Source organism: Pipistrellus hanaki, assembly GCF_964339955.1.
Source record: "Pipistrellus hanaki genome assembly, chromosome: 4".
NCBI lineage: Eukaryota > Metazoa > Chordata > Mammalia > Chiroptera > Vespertilionidae > Pipistrellus > Pipistrellus hanaki.
Window position 1 is genome coordinate 65,047,883 of NC_140506.1, and position 16,720 is coordinate 65,064,602.

Consider the following 16,720-nt stretch of genomic DNA (forward strand, 5'->3'; position numbering starts at 1 on the left):
GGGCTTTCTCACTGAAAGGACTTATACCAAGCTAATTTCCTTTTCTCCTGGCCTTTTGTTTTCTTTTGAGATTTTGCTTAGATGAGACAGGGAAAATAATTAGTCTCTCTAGGTTTGTTTACGTGTGTGTGTGTGTGTGTGTGTGTGTGTGTGTGAGAGAGAGAGAGAGAGAGAGAGAGAGAGAGAGAGAGAGAGAGAGAGAGAATGAAAGTAATGTTTCAATGTTTGGGTCAGAAACATCATAGAAGATGGTTTTAAAGTTCAAATAAAAATTTTCATTTACCTTCAACTTTATATATATAAAACATACTCAAGTTAATAGAGGCTTTGGCCACAAGGCTTATCTGGATATGTCTCCTTAAAAGACAACACTAGGGTCCTGGCTGGTATTGCTAAGTGATTAGAGCATTGTGTCACAGTCAGGTCAAGAGCACATACTGTGTTTGCAGGTTCAATTCCTAGTCCTAGTCTGGGCAGGTACGGGTGGGGGGGGGGGGCAACCAGTCGATGTGTCTCACATCGATGTGTTTTTTGTTTTTCTCTCTCTCTCTCTCTCTCTCTCTCTCTCTCTCTCTCTCTCTCTCTTTGTCTCTGCCTCAACCCTTCCACTCCCTTCCACTCTCTAAAGATCAATGGAAAACATATCCTCCATTGAGGATTTTTTTTAAGGCATCACTGGGTTCTGAGTTGAACCTCTTTGACCACAGTGGACAGGCCGCCAGCTTCAGAGTCAAAAGACCTGGTTCAAGTTAGCATTCAACCATTTATCAGCTATCCGACCCTGAGCCTGTGACCAATCTCTTATGTAAAAAGCCCGTGGCCATCATGCTGTAACACCTTCACCATCAAATGAGCAGCGGTTCTTGCAGTGGGTGGGGTGGGGCACGAGCTAGCAGAAGTGCTAGGAGCAGCAGAGAGCTATAAGCAATGGAGGGTGGGGCAGCAAGCTAGGAGTGGTGATGGGTGGGATGGCCAGCTGAGGCCCTCGGAATCGAGCTACTTGTGCATGATTTCGTGCACGCTCAGCCTCTAGTTGATCTATAAAATAGAAAAGAAACTTGTTCCACAATGTTACCAGACTATTATTGGAATTAAAATTGTAATATATTTGAAGATACTTTGTAGATACAGTATTTTCTTTTTTCATTAATTGAGGTTGGGGATTAAAGGAGAAAAAAAAAGAATAACAAACACTTCAATATTGCTTCATGTGTGTGCTTAGGTATGGTTTTGGCACTTGACTAACATTAGCTCAATTAAGCATAAAATCCTTGTGAGCTAAGCACTAAGTTGTTTGTATTATATAGATGGCCAAACTGAAACACAGAACAGAGAAGTTAAGTATCTTGCCCAGAGTCATACAGCAATGTCATTACAGAGCTGGCATTCAAACCCCAAAAGTCTGCCTCTACAGACTGTATAGTACCTCTCAAATAACAGGACTTAGAGGTATTCATTTATTTTTTGGATATTATCTTTTTAAAACTTTAAATATCAGCATTCCCCTTTCATCAATTAAGTGGTGAATTTCTGTTCTCTGTTAAATCGCTGCTCTTGCTTACCAAGTTAAGTAACTTAACCAAAACTTTCAAAAATATTTTCCCTTGTACTTGTTAATTTCATTTTCTCTAGGTATGTGACTTCTAGCCACTTCCACAATAGGTGATGTTAGACATTTCTTCTGTGTTTGAGAAGGAGGCTAGGTTCAAGTTCAGTAGCTTTAAAACTTCACCCAGAGCAAAGACCCAGTGCTCAAGGTAGACCTGATAGGAAATGGATATATGGTAGAAAAAATCTCAATGTAATCACATGTACAATCCAATTTGATAGCCATTTTGCAGCTGGCAAACCACTTCCTAATAGAGAATGGTCCTAGAAAAAAAGAAACACGTGAAAATATCCACCTCTCCATAGCACTGTGTAGAATGGGCCATGGGCTCATTTGAAAGAAATCTCAGCATAGTACAGTTTTCACAGCCAATGTCCGAAGGAAGTGAGGCATTTGCCATGTGTTGCATGGGCATACCCACTTCCTACAGCCCTTCCGACTTTCTGTCAGACACTGCTCCCGAGTGCTTGCAAATTTCCTTCTTTATGGTGGTTTTCCCAACAGATGGCAACAGAAAGCACATTGGCTTCTGAGAAGAGACCTCCTCTTTCTTCCAGCTGGGGTACTCTCTGCGGAAACTTTTCCCTACACCTCCTGTCACTTAGAATTTGCTCCACCTGATAAAGACCTCTCTCTCTTCCTTTCTAAAGTTTATTAAGCACATTCCTCTTTGTGTAGGTTGTCAAAGGTTAACATCCAGCCCTGTATGAACAGGCTCTGACCAGATAGTCTTGGATCCATTTGTACTTTTATTTATTCTTCAGCAAGTAGTGGTAGAGTGTTCTCTGTCCTGGGCACTGAGGACACAGTAACAACAAGATGTATACAAGACCTCACATTCTAGCAGGAGCTTACATTCTAAGACAAGCATGTCAAACTCAAAAGCCGACACGGGCCAAATAAATGGGGCATGTGGCCTGTGGGTTGAGAGTTTGACATGCTTGTACTATGGGGTGCCAGACAAAAGGCAAGCATATGAGGAACTGAGCCAGATCATTTCAGAGAGTGATGGGAGGTGACTTAAACCATGTGATAGAGTAATTGTGGGAGTCGGGGTAGAGGAGGGGGGTCAGGCAGTGTTAGAAGGGCCCAGCCACATCGAAACCAGGGAAGGGAAGAACACTGAAGGCAGGGGAATGAGCCAGTGCAGAGTCCCTGAGCCAGCAAAGAGTGTCCATGTGCGAGGGAGAGGAAGAAAGAAAACCTATGTGGCTTGGTGCTCAGAGTGAGGACAAGGTCAGAGTCAGGCTCTACAGGGCCCCGTCCATCACACGTGTGGAGCTCAGATTTATGCCAGCTACTGGAAGACAGGCCACTAGCAGGGGTACCATTTTTCTAAAACCCTATTAACTGGAAAGAAGCTCAGCACAGAGAATCATAACTCTCAAGGGAAGAAGGGGCCGTAAAAATCACCTAGTCTGAGAAAGAGAGAGAGAGAGAGAGAGAGAGAGAGAGAGAGAGAGAGAGAGAGAGAGAGAACCAATAATAAAGCAAATGGGCAAAATGTTGACAATTGATGAATGTAGATAAAAGACATAGAGTGTTCTTTGTACTATGATTTTTTCAACTCTTTTATAAATGTACTTACAGTGAAAATTTTTAATTGTTTGCAAATAAGTTTTGTAAAAGGCAAAAATAAACAAACAAAAAAATAACAGAAAACATTCATATAGTCCTAAGTCCATCAGATCTTTGAAGGTGATCCTTACTGTCCCTCCTAGGGCGTCATCCAGCCTGTACTTCATCACCTTGGTGACACGGAGCTCACAGCCTCATTAGGCTGCCCACCTGTAAAGGTTCATTTTTTAAAAATTATAGCTAATAATTTATTGGAGTGACATTGGTTGATAAAATTATATAGGTTTCAAGTGTACAGTTGTATAATACATCATCTGTATAGTTCATTGTGTGTTTACCATCCAAAGGTAAAGGGAGTCAAACATATGGTTAATATTTTAGTTCATCCAAAATCAGTGTCTCTCAAATTTTCATCCCTTCTTCCCCGTTCTTCCTTTGGAATGATAGATAAGGACACTCCTCCTGGGCAAAGATGCCACTAAGTGTTTGGAGATGGCAGTCATTCTCAGTCTTCTTCAGGTTAAAATTTCCCTCCGTGGTTTTAAGAGTATCCTGATCATTCTTCTTATACTCTCACGGATGACTGTGGTTTATCAGCATCCCTCCTAAAAGTGCAGCACCAGCCAAAACCAGTTTGGCTCAGTGGATAGTAGGGGTGTCGAACTCAATCAGAGAAGGGGCCAAAATCTAAAATCCAGCCTAAATCGCGGGCCGAATGGTTTACTGAACAGTCATAAACTGACAATGTCATAAACTGATAGCGGAGTGCAGTGATGACAGCGCGGTGCGGGCCACATTGCAAGGCCTGGCGGGCTGGATTTGGCCCTCGGGCCTTGTGTTTGACACATGTGGGATAGAGCATCGGCCTGCAGACTGAAAGGTCCTGGGTTCGATTCCAGTCAAGGGCATGTACCTTGGTTGTGAGCACATCCCCGGTGGGTGGTGTGCAGGAGGCAGCTGATCGATGTCTCTTTCTCATCGATGTTTCTAACTCTCTGTACCTCTCCCTTCCTCTCTGTAAAAAATTAATAAAATATATTTTTTAAAAAGTGCAGCACCAGAACTGAACCCGTGGTGTTTCCATGCATGGTCTGATCAGAATCAATCAGCCCCACAGATCAGCCCCCTGGACTTACCATCATCTTTTCTGCCTTCCCAAGTGGGCTGCAAAGACAAGACACATGCCCGTCTTTCCCATCTGTTTTTTCAAGTGTTCTGAGAGGAGCAGGCGTGTCAGCTGAGTCAAGTTGGTGGCCCTTGGAAGCCACTCTGTGAGACATGTACCCCAGAACTCACTCCACTTCATCTCTGGTCCCTGGGCCAGACCCACAGTGGGATTTGAGAAAGGCAGATGCCAGAGTGTTGTCAGGGTGTTACAGTGTCTCTGTAACTTTAACTAGCTAACCAATGCTCGATGGGTCTGCCCTGGAAGTGCCCCTGCTCTGGCCAAAGGCTTTGATTCCTATAGAAATCTATATCCTCCCTTGGCATTAATATTTCAAATTGTTCTTCATCAACTACAGGCACTAAGGCTGGGTTTCAAATTGTGTGAGAAATGAAGTTTTGGAAAGAAGTGTGAAGATAGTGGAGATACCACAAAATGGTGGAAGGGAGGTAAAGAAAGAGGAGTTAGAAGCGTGAGATCAAATTCTGCCTCTTCTTGGAGCTGCTCAGGTGCTATTGACAGTTCGCAGTTGTTTCTTGGGGCTGTAATGTACCAGGCATTTTGCCAGGTCCTTGGTAAATAGCTTATTTGTCTTCAAAACAGTTCTCTGAGGGAGGACCATTATTGTGCCCAGTTTATTGGTGTGGAAACTGAGCTCACAGACGGTAGCTAATTTGGCCATAGTTCTAGAGCCTAGCAAGTGCATTTGAAACCATGTCTGCTGAGCCACTGTGAAGTTGAGGCAACTGAAGAGTAATTTTAGCTCAAGGAACCTTGTATGGCTAGTGTTGTAGGACAAGTGTGGAAGTTGCATGTGAAAAAAATTTGCACCTCTACAAGAGTTTTTTGTGAAATGTTTGCATATATTCTCTGCTTAATCCCTGCTACTCACATAGGGGAAGAGGACAACATGAAACAGTGGGTATTAACTCTGTTGTATAGTTTAGCCAAATGAGGACTAAAAAGCAGCAGGTTGACATACGGTATTCAAATCAAGCATATTCAATTACATTGATTTTAAAGTTTTTTTTTTTAATTAGACATTCAGATGCACATGTTTTTTCAATTAATTGTCTGTGATTCTTTAAAAATGTGTTTGCTGAGTTTATTGTATCATTTTCTTATGAAAGAAGGAAGATAAATATTAATTTAGCTTTGCATCTGAGTACTTTGATGAGCTAAGGTTACGGAATTCGGTTATGGAACAGTAATTAATGGCTTTGGGATGTGTTTGAGAAAAGATTCTGAAAGAACACACCTCCATTATACTTCACTTGGATGGCAATGAGTAAGGGACACAATACTTTCTAAACTTGGTATCTGGTAAAAGTCATTTTGGATGTGTATTTAACAGCATTACAAAGTTGCTGTATTTTTAGTCCCTGTGCAAGTACATTTTATGACAAATCCTGGACTTTAGGAAACAGAGTATTCTAAAATTTCCAACACTTTCAGCCAGCACCAAAGATAATAAGTTGCCATGAAATGTATCCTTTCAGTGTTGCTGTAACATAGCTGGTGATTCTAAGCATATAAACCTCCTGTTTTCCATTTTATTAAGCTTCAATACGGAAAGCATGAAGTGGGATGTTGGCATGACAGTTTACATTGAAAATCATGCTGATTGGTCCATTTCACATGATGTAATGTAAAATAGACTCCAAAGAATAAGGAAACACAGTTTCTAATATCTCAATCAAGAGAACAAACACTCCAACCCAGTTGTCGGCAAACTTATTAGTCAACAGAACCAAATATCAGCACTACAACGATTGAATTTTCTTTTGAGAGCCAAATTTTTTTAAATTTAAACTTCTTCTAACGCCACTTCTTCAAAATAGACTCGCCCAGGCCATGGTATTTTGTGGAAGAGCCACAAGTGGCTCGCGAGTCCCAATTTGCCAACCACGGCTCCAACCTAATGCAGTAAAGAATCTAACATTTATGACATGACTCTCAGTTTATTTAACCCCAGTAAAAATTTACATACAGTAAAATATCTACATGAAAATGTTAGTCATGTAGATAATGCAATTAATAAATAATACAATTCTTTTTATTTTTCTTGGACAAAATTATTATACTTTATCTGTTTGAAAAGTTATTAATAATGTGATGTTGGTTTAATATCACTGTTCTCTCATAGACTAAGTAAAATCCCTTTGGGGTAATTTTGTTCGTTATAGTATCTCCAGTGTTGGCACTGGTGCTAAGTGCATACATATTGAGGTTCGGCCGGATGGATGACTGCAGAGAGAAGTGAAAGGAAGCCTTGCTTCTCTGAGTTTTGTATTATAACTGAGGAAAGGGACGTACCTTCTTTTCATTTGGCTTTACACCTTGATCCTTCAGTTCTCTCCCCTTTTAGCTACACCATCAATGTCTTTCTTTGTGTGGGTCATTACCCTCAGCATACAAACACTCTCTGATTATCTTCTATCTTAAAGCACCAAGCAAACAGCGCTCCTTTTAGTGGCTTCCACCTGATTCTCTGCTGCTTCTCCTCCCACGCCTTCTGGTTTACAGCCAGCCTGCTTTAAAAAGGTAAGGGAGCCTCCATCTAGTGTTCTACCTCCCATTCACAACAAGTATCTGCAACAAGCATATCAAACTCACAGGCTAACACAGGCCAAATAAACAAGGTTTAAGTTTATGTGGGCCACAAAAAGTAAAAGCTTCAATTTTCATAGAAACATGGGTTTATTTCGATAGAGACATGCTGAATACAAAGGGCTGTAATAAATGAGCAATCATTAACATAAAATAGTAGAAAATTTTAATAAAAATTAATATTTCTTCTTGAACATTAACTTATCAGACACCGAATAACTGCACAAATTAATAAGCATAATGCAAATAAACCTATTTTTCTTATTCTCCGAAAGGGAAATATTTCCTGTTGCACACACCAAACAAGTCAGTACAAGGCTAATGATGTGGCAGTCAGCTGCTGAAATATTCGCTGCTAGTATTAGTGGAGAGAAGTGGCGCGCTTGTGTGTAATGCACACAAGGGAAATGAAAACAACATGATTATAGAAACCAGTCATTAGCGAACATTGTAGTTCGTTATTAATAATTATGTATAACAGGATATTATAAAAATTAAGTTATGAAATTTTTATTAAAATGTTTCTTACATACCATTATATTGGCTGGATCACAAAGATATTCTATGTGGGCTGCATGCAGCCCGCGGGCCATGAGTTTGACATGCTTGATCTATAGAATGATTTGCACCTTCCTAGCAATGGTCACAACTTCCAGGTTGTCAAGTCCATTGACACTGATATTCTCATCTTTCTTGGCCTCTTCATATTTTTTGAGACTTGGCTATGCCTTTATGGAAACATTCTCCTCTCTTGGTTTCAGCATACTACCACTCTTCCCATTTTTCTCCCAATACTCTTAACATTTTTTTAGCCTCCTTTGCAGCTCCTCCTCCTTCTCTACTTGACCTTCATATATCTAAGGGGGACTCAAGTATTCAATAGGACTCGGTCTCCCCTCAGTTTCCAAGTCTCTTTGGGTTGATATTTCATCTATTCTCACAACTTCACATATCACCTACATGCTGCTGCTACTGGCCTCAGCACTCGGAGTCTCCTATTTAATGGCCACTCTGTGACTACATGACATGCCTTATGGAATTCCGAAGAGAAAGTCTTGCATCTCCTTTCTTTATATGTTCCTCCTCTTTTTCCCCTTAGGTGGAGGTACTGGGTTTACTGAAATATCAACTCAGTGGCTAAGTCAGAACTCTCCCCCCAAATCAACTTCCATCTATGTATCAGATCCTGAGTTGTCTTTCCTCAAAGTGACTCCCCCTCTGTCCACTTCTCTTCATCTCAACAGCTCATCCAGGCCACCTTTCAGATTCATCTGAATTAACGGTCATGAACTAGTCTCACTTCTTTGTTCACCACCAGTCCTTGCACCCCTCTTTCCCACAGAGTAGATAGGAGGGCATATTTTATGATGTAAAGCGGATCATTTTGCTTCTCTGTGAAATCCCCCCAGGGATACCGCATTTCAGTGAAAATACAAATCAAACTCTTTGTTGTGGTCAATAAAACGCCCAAATGAGCTGGCCCCTGATAACCTTCCCCAACTCCATCCTTGATTGCACTCAGCCTGGCTCACCCTGCTCTAGCTATAAGAACTTTGAAACAACTAGCCAGATTCTCTCTTTCGTTAGCCATTTGAAATGTGCTTTCTTTCACCCAGATCTTCGCAGAATTAACTTTCCTCTTGTATTTCCCCCAGATCCTCACATGATCAGCTTCTCAGTCCCTTGGTTTTAGCTTACCATATTTTCCGGCGTATAAGACGACCCCCTAATTTTACAGTTAAAACATAGTCTTAGGCCTATATTCGCTGTATAAGACAATCCCCCACTTCTGAGGCAACACCAGTTCTTTTTTTAATAGACCACCTCTCTGACTCTGGCCAATCTGAGCAGGCTTTTTACTAGAACACAGTGTCATCTTATACGCCAGAAAATATGGTAAATGTCACCGCCACAATGACACATCTTAGCCATTCTCTAATCCAGTACACTGCTTGTCTCTCTCAGAGCACTTTGCATGTTCTCATTTCTTATCCCTCTGTATACTTGCTTTGCTGTTTGGTTCTGCCTTTAGGCAGGGACTTTGTCAATTTCATTTATCTCTGCACCTAAAGCCATGTCCATGGAAAGCGTTCAATAAATGATTATTGAATGAATAAACCCTTAAGAGTATTTTAGCATTCTGCCAATTACCTGAACACCTCTAAACAAGCTTTATAACATTTTTGTATCTCTAGCTTACATTAGAAGGTTATTGCCACCTCCAACCAATTGAAGGAATTGGCAGCTGAGAGAACAAATTCTCAGTGATAAGGAGACTCTAAATTTAGGCTGATGCACTAAAGATAAAAAGCAGGGAAATTCTCTACTCGTCTATTTCTAAGAAAAATTGCTTTTAAAAACCATTTTTCCCTAATTTTGCTCCCTCACAGAAGCTTCAGAGTCAGTGGTTGCCAAAATTTAGGCAGAGAACACAGTTTAGGGTTTAGGTAAAAATGAATCCGAAATGAGTACTACCGGGTTTTGCCACTGGTTTCTGCAATCTACTTGCCTACATCTGATCCAGAGAACATGTAAATTGCATGTTTAGGAAATAATTTTCATTAAGGTGGTCCTTAATGAAACTGCAGTGTTATGGAAAGAAGTTGGAGTCAGGCAACCTCAGTCCTGGTTGAGAAGGAAGCGTGCTCTGTAATTTTCCACGTAACACTTAAAATTCCCTGGGTCCTCCTCAATTTTCAAGCAAGAATACATGAGAATTGCTCATCTATTCTCCAGAGTTCTTGTAAAAACTTACATGGCTTTATAGAAATATATTGTATTAGCAATTCTAAAGTGTTAAATGGAGGAAATTTTAGAATTCCAATGAAGAAATACCGTTTTGAGGAAGTATTAACCTACAGTGTCTTTTTCCACTGGTTATGCTGGTGCCAGAGAAGAACACACTGAACTGCACCAGGAGGCGGAGGCAGCGTGGCTCCACCGTGTATGTGTCCTGGGACCAGCCTCTGTCTGCTCTTGGCTTCTCTCAGCTGCACCTGCCCCGCTCTCTCTGGAGCCTTGTAACTGAGAACTCTGGCCCAGGCAGGAGCTTGGTGTGCCTGCCAAGAGGAAGAGAAGGCTGCAGGCCAGTGCTGGTTCTTCCTCCCATTTCTCCTCCCCCTTACAGTGCATCCATATCAAAATGGGACCAGCTTCATGGACTGACCTCCATTTCTCTTATAATTCATTTAACTTTTAGCCCTTCCCCCAACAAACAAACAACAACAACAACAAAAAACACAATACACAGTAGAAGAACCGTGAAGATGTACCCCCTTTTCTTTCTCTTCTTGATTTCTACAACTGTATTTCTAATGTGGAGATATATAGCTCTATATTTAGAAAAGAAACAGCCATCAGTTGGAGATAGGGAGTAGAAGGGAGAGAGGAAGGATTCTCCATACTCCCTCTGCCCTGCCATCCTCCCCCTCCCCCCCACACACACACACACACACACACTCCTCTCCATCTGCTTCTTGCTCTCTCTGACAAAGGAGTTGTTACTTGCTGTTCTTTGTCTTTGACTTTAGGTCAGCACTGTAAAACATCGCCACCTTCAGTTAGAACTTGTAAGTGTATTTCTGCACTTTCCACAAACCAACTGAGCTTGCTGACACTTTGCAGAAAACACACTGAACAAGTTCTCCCATTTCTGCACTTCTCTGCTTGATATCTCTTGATGTATATCTCTTCAATTCAGCACAAAGAGGGAATGGAGGGAGGAGGGAAGGGATGAGGGGGTAGGAGAGGAGAAGGGAAAGAGAGGAGGGGGAAAGGGAAGGAAGGAAGGAAGGAAGGAAGGAAGGAAGGAAGGAAGGAAGGAAGGAAGGAAGGAAGGAAGGAAGGAAGGAAGGAAGGAAAAGGAAGGGAAGGACACCTGGAACGAATATTACTTAATCCACTCAAGAGGTTTTACTAATGTCAAAGTGAAGGTCGGCATATTTTTTAGATGACAGAATAACTCTGAAACCATATACTTTTGTCAGACTCACGAATTGTTATTCTGTATGAACTGTACTTTTGAAGTCCAAAGGTTTAAAGTTGTCTAAATATTGAGTCTGATTTTATGATAGAACATGCTGTTTTGGTGAAGAAGTATTATTTTTACCCAGGGTAGTAAGAGCTTGAGTATGTCTATGAATATTCACAGGCCAAGGAAATGGGTGCAGGTGGGGTGCAGTTAAGTGAGCAGGTCTCGACAATTCTGGGCAGAACTGAGAGAAATGATATGTGAATCTGATACTTGCAGCAGCTGCTTGGTATCAGTAGCCACTAAAAGTCAGGAAATTTAAAGTCCTCTGTACTTCCCCTGCAGCCTCACAGTACTCTTGGTAAGGTTCTGTGGCATCAGTGAAAGGGATGAGCAAACAACACCGTGGGAACGTTCCAGACATACATTCATCATGCCTGACATCATGGCCTGAACACAATTCTCCAAACTTAGGGCAACCCTTTCTTGGATCAGGTTACATCTAGGACTATACAGAAGAGCATTCAGTGAATAGTTCTCACTCAGACTCCATACCCTCTTCCTATTGTCATAGATGGTATAAGTCACCTCTTCTAGAGCCTCAGGTGTTTGCAATAAGTGGGGTCACTAGATATTCCTGTTTTCGTTGGTTAAGGAAACTCATGACATTAGCATCAGCACCCCTCATCTTTCAGAACGTCCCTCCCTTGGGTGTATAAATGGAAGAAGTGGAATGCTGGAGCACTTAAAAGGTATGTTCTTGAAGGTGCCTGGGATTGCAGTAATTATAGATGTGAAGTGCAGTGTTATGTACATTTAAGGCAATTACAGTTAAAAGAGTACATTTTGTTTCATAGAATATAGAATTCAGGAAATGTTAAACAGAAGGGAAACACCATTTTATCCTAAAGGCATATCCTCTTGCTTTCTCTTCTCGATGTCCAACGTTCATATTTCCTAATCTGAACATACAATTCCATATTTAGAAGTAAAGTAAACAGGGCTTTGGGGAGCCAGCATTGACATTCAGTCTTGAAAATTGGATCCACCGTTGCAATAGCAAACTGTACATTATCTTCCTAAGAAAATACTAATTTATCAGTCCCAAGAGCCAAAGAATTGTTCTGTGTCAGCAATCAGGTTAGCCTCATAATTATAAATTTGTAAGGATCTGTTGAAAGACATGGAATTATAGTGTTTCATAGTGAATCACTCAGAATAAAGAGCCCTGTTATTTGTAGACATTCCATACAGTCACAGAAATTTAGAGGTGGGTCAGGTCTTAGCAATCATGTAGTCTAACCCCTGTATTTTACAGATGAAGAAATCGAGACTTAGAATTTGTAGGAAATATATGGAAATGTTTCCATATGCGACATCTTCTGAATGTCTGAACATCTTCAATAGCTTACTAACTTCTCTTTGAAAGTCAACACAGAGAGTATGCCCAGAATGTGGCTGGAGTGCCTCATTGTGAGCAGACTCCTATTCATTTACTATACTTTGCATCTTTAGTCTGGCATATTCCTTCCTCCTTCCTCCCTCCCTGCCTTGCCTCCCCCTTTCTTTCATTTCCTCCTTCTCTCTTCCCTTTATTAATTTATTCATTAAACGATTTAGCCACTGATCCCCAATATCTGCGAGATTTTGTGCTAGAGAGAGGGCTGGTTAAAAACACAAGTCATCTTTGCCGGTGAGGAAGTCTCAAGAGAGAAGGTGAGATAGAAACATGAGGGAATAGTTGCAGCAGAACTTCAGAAATGCCCACCCCTGTGTATGGCCAAATGTAATCAGGACACTGAGGAGCAAGAAGCCTTAATTCCTTGGGAACGTTAGTGATGTGGGAATGAAGGATGCTGAGATGAGAAGATAAATTAGAAAATAAGTAAAAGAACTGCTACATTCCATGCGAAAGAATTTAGGTACTATCCTGAAAACTTGGGTTTCCAAACCCCAGAAATTCAACTATAATTTCCACAACACGTGATAGAGCCTGCATCTCCCTCTGTTATTTTTGCTTTACTTACATATCACTTGTACTATTGTTTATTTAACACACTTTTCTAAAGTAACTTACTTTTAAACACTAATTTTTAAAAGAAACGTTGTCAGTGTTGCAAATATTTCGAAAACCAATTGTGACCTGCAATAATTTTAAAGTCTTCATTAAAATGAATGTGATGGAAATAAAATATGTCTGCTAAACCTTTACCTATGAAAATTTCTGAACCTATGGCCTGTGGTCACATTATTCCAAAGGGAGATTATACATTTTGAAGAGGAGTTAAATTCATTGTCAACTCCTTCAATTAATTAGGAGGAAGAAAGAAAGTTGAAAGGTGTATAGCTTCTCATTCTCTCAAGGGAATTTAGCTGTGTGCCTCCTTAGATATGGCATGGACATGCATCCCACATAAGGAGGAAATCCTGTTTTAGACAGTCCAGGGTGACCTGAGGTTTGTGAGCTAAGAAGTAACAAAATCAGACTTAGCTGCAGAGGGTTGACTCAGGACTGGAAAGGAAGACCCAAAAAGGAGCTAGAACTTTGCAGAGAATGGGTGAGGGTCCCGGTGTGGCCCCAGTGTAATGGGATGATTAAAGAGGATTTGAGGATTTAGGATCAGGCCACAGCAGGTATTGGTTCCTGAGGAATGAGGGGCAGTGATAAAGGGAAGAGCAGGGTGAGCCAGCCCAGCTGGTGTGGCTCAGTAGTTGAGCATCAACCTACGAACCAGGAGGTTGAGATTCATTTCCTGGTCAGGGCATATACCTCGGTTGTGGGCTCGACCCCCAGTAGGTGGGGCATGCAGGAGGCAGCTGATCGATGATTCTCTCTTTTGTCACTGATGTTTCTATCTCTTTCTCCCTCCCTCTCCCCCCTTCTCTCTTTCTGAAATCAATAAAAACATTTTTACACATATGTATAGAGAGAAGGATGAGCCATTCCTTGTAGATGGATTGTTTATGAGACTGTGTAAGCAGCCATCCAATCCAGGGCAGCAGGAACAAGAAATATAGCGGGGGGGGGGGGGGGGGGGGGGGAGGACATGGGAGGGGAGGAGAAAGCACAACTGGAGAGGGATAAGACCCCTAAACCAGAACATGCTGCCTGCCACAAATGCTTGCCATTCCTAGACTCACAGTAAATATTTGTTGTATAAATGGATGGTCAGCAGGCAATTGGGAATATCTTGCTGGTGATCAGAGACATTCTAAATGCTGGCTAGATTGGAAGAGATCATTGTGGCCTATAAGTCAGCCTCACATACACTTCCACTTACCTACTGACCATTTTAGAAAATTTGTGACCTAATCAGCCAACAGATTTAAGGTGCATTGGACATGTTTACTTTGGTAAGATGTTAAAAATGAATCCATTTGACCAAAAGTCATTAGGAACCTACTTATGTAAGGAACAGAAAGATTAATTACTCACAGGCCCTGTTCTACAGAGCTTGTAAAGATCTAATAAGATAACAGATAACATTTTTAGGCACTTAAAGTTTGTTAACATGTGAAGTATTTATTCATGATCCTCAGAAAACAAATTTAGCCTCAAAATTCTTCCTGGTAACCTAGTTAGTCTGAACTTTGTTTCCATGTATTATAAGAAATTTATTATCGTGTTGGGATAGAACTACAGTTACTAATAGCCCTTTTTCTTGTGTTATGCTTAAAATACCCTTTTGCCCAGCTTAGGAGAAATAAACTCACTGAATTTTATCTTTTGCACATATGTAAAATTGTCCTTCTCAGATGAGGATGTGATATAGTAATAAATTAGATTATTCTCATGAAGGCCTATTAAATAATCTATTTCTCATGGCTGGGATTTGTTCCCAGCAATCGAGACACAGACTAGAAACCATAGGTTTCATTTGGCCTAAAAAAGAGTCATCCGTTTGAGTAAGGGGAAGGACAACAAGCCTAATGTTGACACCCGTTCTTCAGTTCCTAGACCCTTGTGTGGAGAGAAGTGTTTTCATAAGACTCAGACAGAATTCATTTCCATAGAGCGTTCTTAATGGCTCCTGTCAGAACAAAACAGCTGGGGAACATATGGTATCCATTTCCCTGTATCACTTGGAAAAAATTTCACATGTAAATAAAGCCAACATAAAAGAGTAGCCCTTTGAACCCACGACCTTATGCAATACATAAATATATTGGTACAATGCACTCGTTGTACTGGCCCACTAAGCTTTGTGCCTTTAAAAATTCTTTATTGCATCCTGAGATGCACATTTTCAAGAAGTTCCAGAGAACTGAAGGTAATGGGCAAAAATATTAGCAAGCAACATTATCTAACAAGTATGTATCTCAGAAATGTGAATACACACACACACACACACACACACACACACACACCGTATTTTCTGGCGTATAAGATGACCCCTAATTTTTACAGTTAAAACATAGGGTTAGACCTATATTCGCTGTATAAGACTACCCCCCACCTCAAAGAAAAGACTTACTTTGTCGTCAAGATCTGCAGGTAATTTTTGTGCAATTTTGGTCTTTTGCCCCTGATTTTCGGTTGACTTTTTTTCGTTTCAAAAAATGGACATAAAACTCTGGGGAGGGAGGGTATGTATGGGGGGGGGCAAAAAAAATCAATAAAATATTTTTTTTTTAAAAGTCATTTTATACGCCGGAAAATACGGTGTGTGTGTGTATATATATATCATTGTATTTAGAGCTTTTCAGAAAATTAATGGATAAAATTAAAGGCATATTTACACTTTATGAACTCTGTCCATTAGCTCTCTGTTGTTTTAAATAAATAAGTAACCATGTGTTCTTGAAAGGAAGAAAGAAAAAAAGGCTTGGCAAAAATTTCGGGCAGACGTTAGTTTTATCGCTTTACATTTTTAGGGAGAAAAGGACATAGAAAGGATAGAAAAACTTTTTAAATTTATAACGGACCAACTGGAATTAGTTTTTGTCTTTTGCATATTTACATTTCATGCATAACTTCAGAAAATCCAGCTCTTACTGCTAATTAGGGCTCCTCTAAGTTTATTAGCAGAAGTTCTTTCCCTTGTGAAATTAAGCTGTAAATCCCTGGGAAGGATGCACTTTGGGTATTTAAAAAGAGGCTTAATGTGTTGTGCAAAGTGAGATTCAAACCCAAAGACTAGCGTTTGTTAATTGTCAGCTCCGTGCCAAGTACCGTGCACAGCGGAGAGCCAGAGCCGACAAAAGGGAAGAAACACAGCGGCACAAGAGCATCTCAATCCCTCCCTTCCTTCTGGAACATCCCCTATTAATACCTGTTCTGAACTGGAAAGAATCCAAGCCTCGCCTCACAGCTTATAGCATTCTTATTTTAGATTCTAAAATGCCAGAGCTAGGAGGGCCTCAGAGGAGGACCACGTAGTGGAGATCCTCTGAAAACCGCAGCAGAATTGAGGGCAGTCTTGGAGAAAGAACCCACCAGTAGTTGTATGGCATTCAGGCTCAGAACATTCACTCTCTTCTCCTTAGCTTTGTTCCAGGACCTTTCCGAATCCTCTTAGAACACATCCTAGCAGGAGGAAGGACGGATGACCTTGGTTTTTTAAATTTTGGAAACTTTTATAACTCCGTCCAAACATTTAATAACTCCCACTCCCACCCTCACAATCAGTGGTAGCTGGAGACTCTTGCCGAAGTTACAGACTGGAGTTTACATGCCTGCTGTCACTTTTGTTGTGCCCAACAGCAAAGAACAGACACAGAAACATGCTTTGGGGTTAAAACCTTCCCACCTGCTGCTGTCCGGGAAGGATAGCTAGATGAGAGGTCC

At 40.9% G+C, this 16,720-nt stretch overlaps 1 protein-coding gene across 6 annotated transcripts in view; it reads left to right on the plus strand.

The window, feature by feature from the left end:
• The window catches only part of SNCAIP (synuclein alpha interacting protein), a 138,609-nt gene that overhangs the window by 85,944 nt on the left and 35,945 nt on the right, over positions 1-16,720 (plus strand). The window lies entirely within an intron of this gene.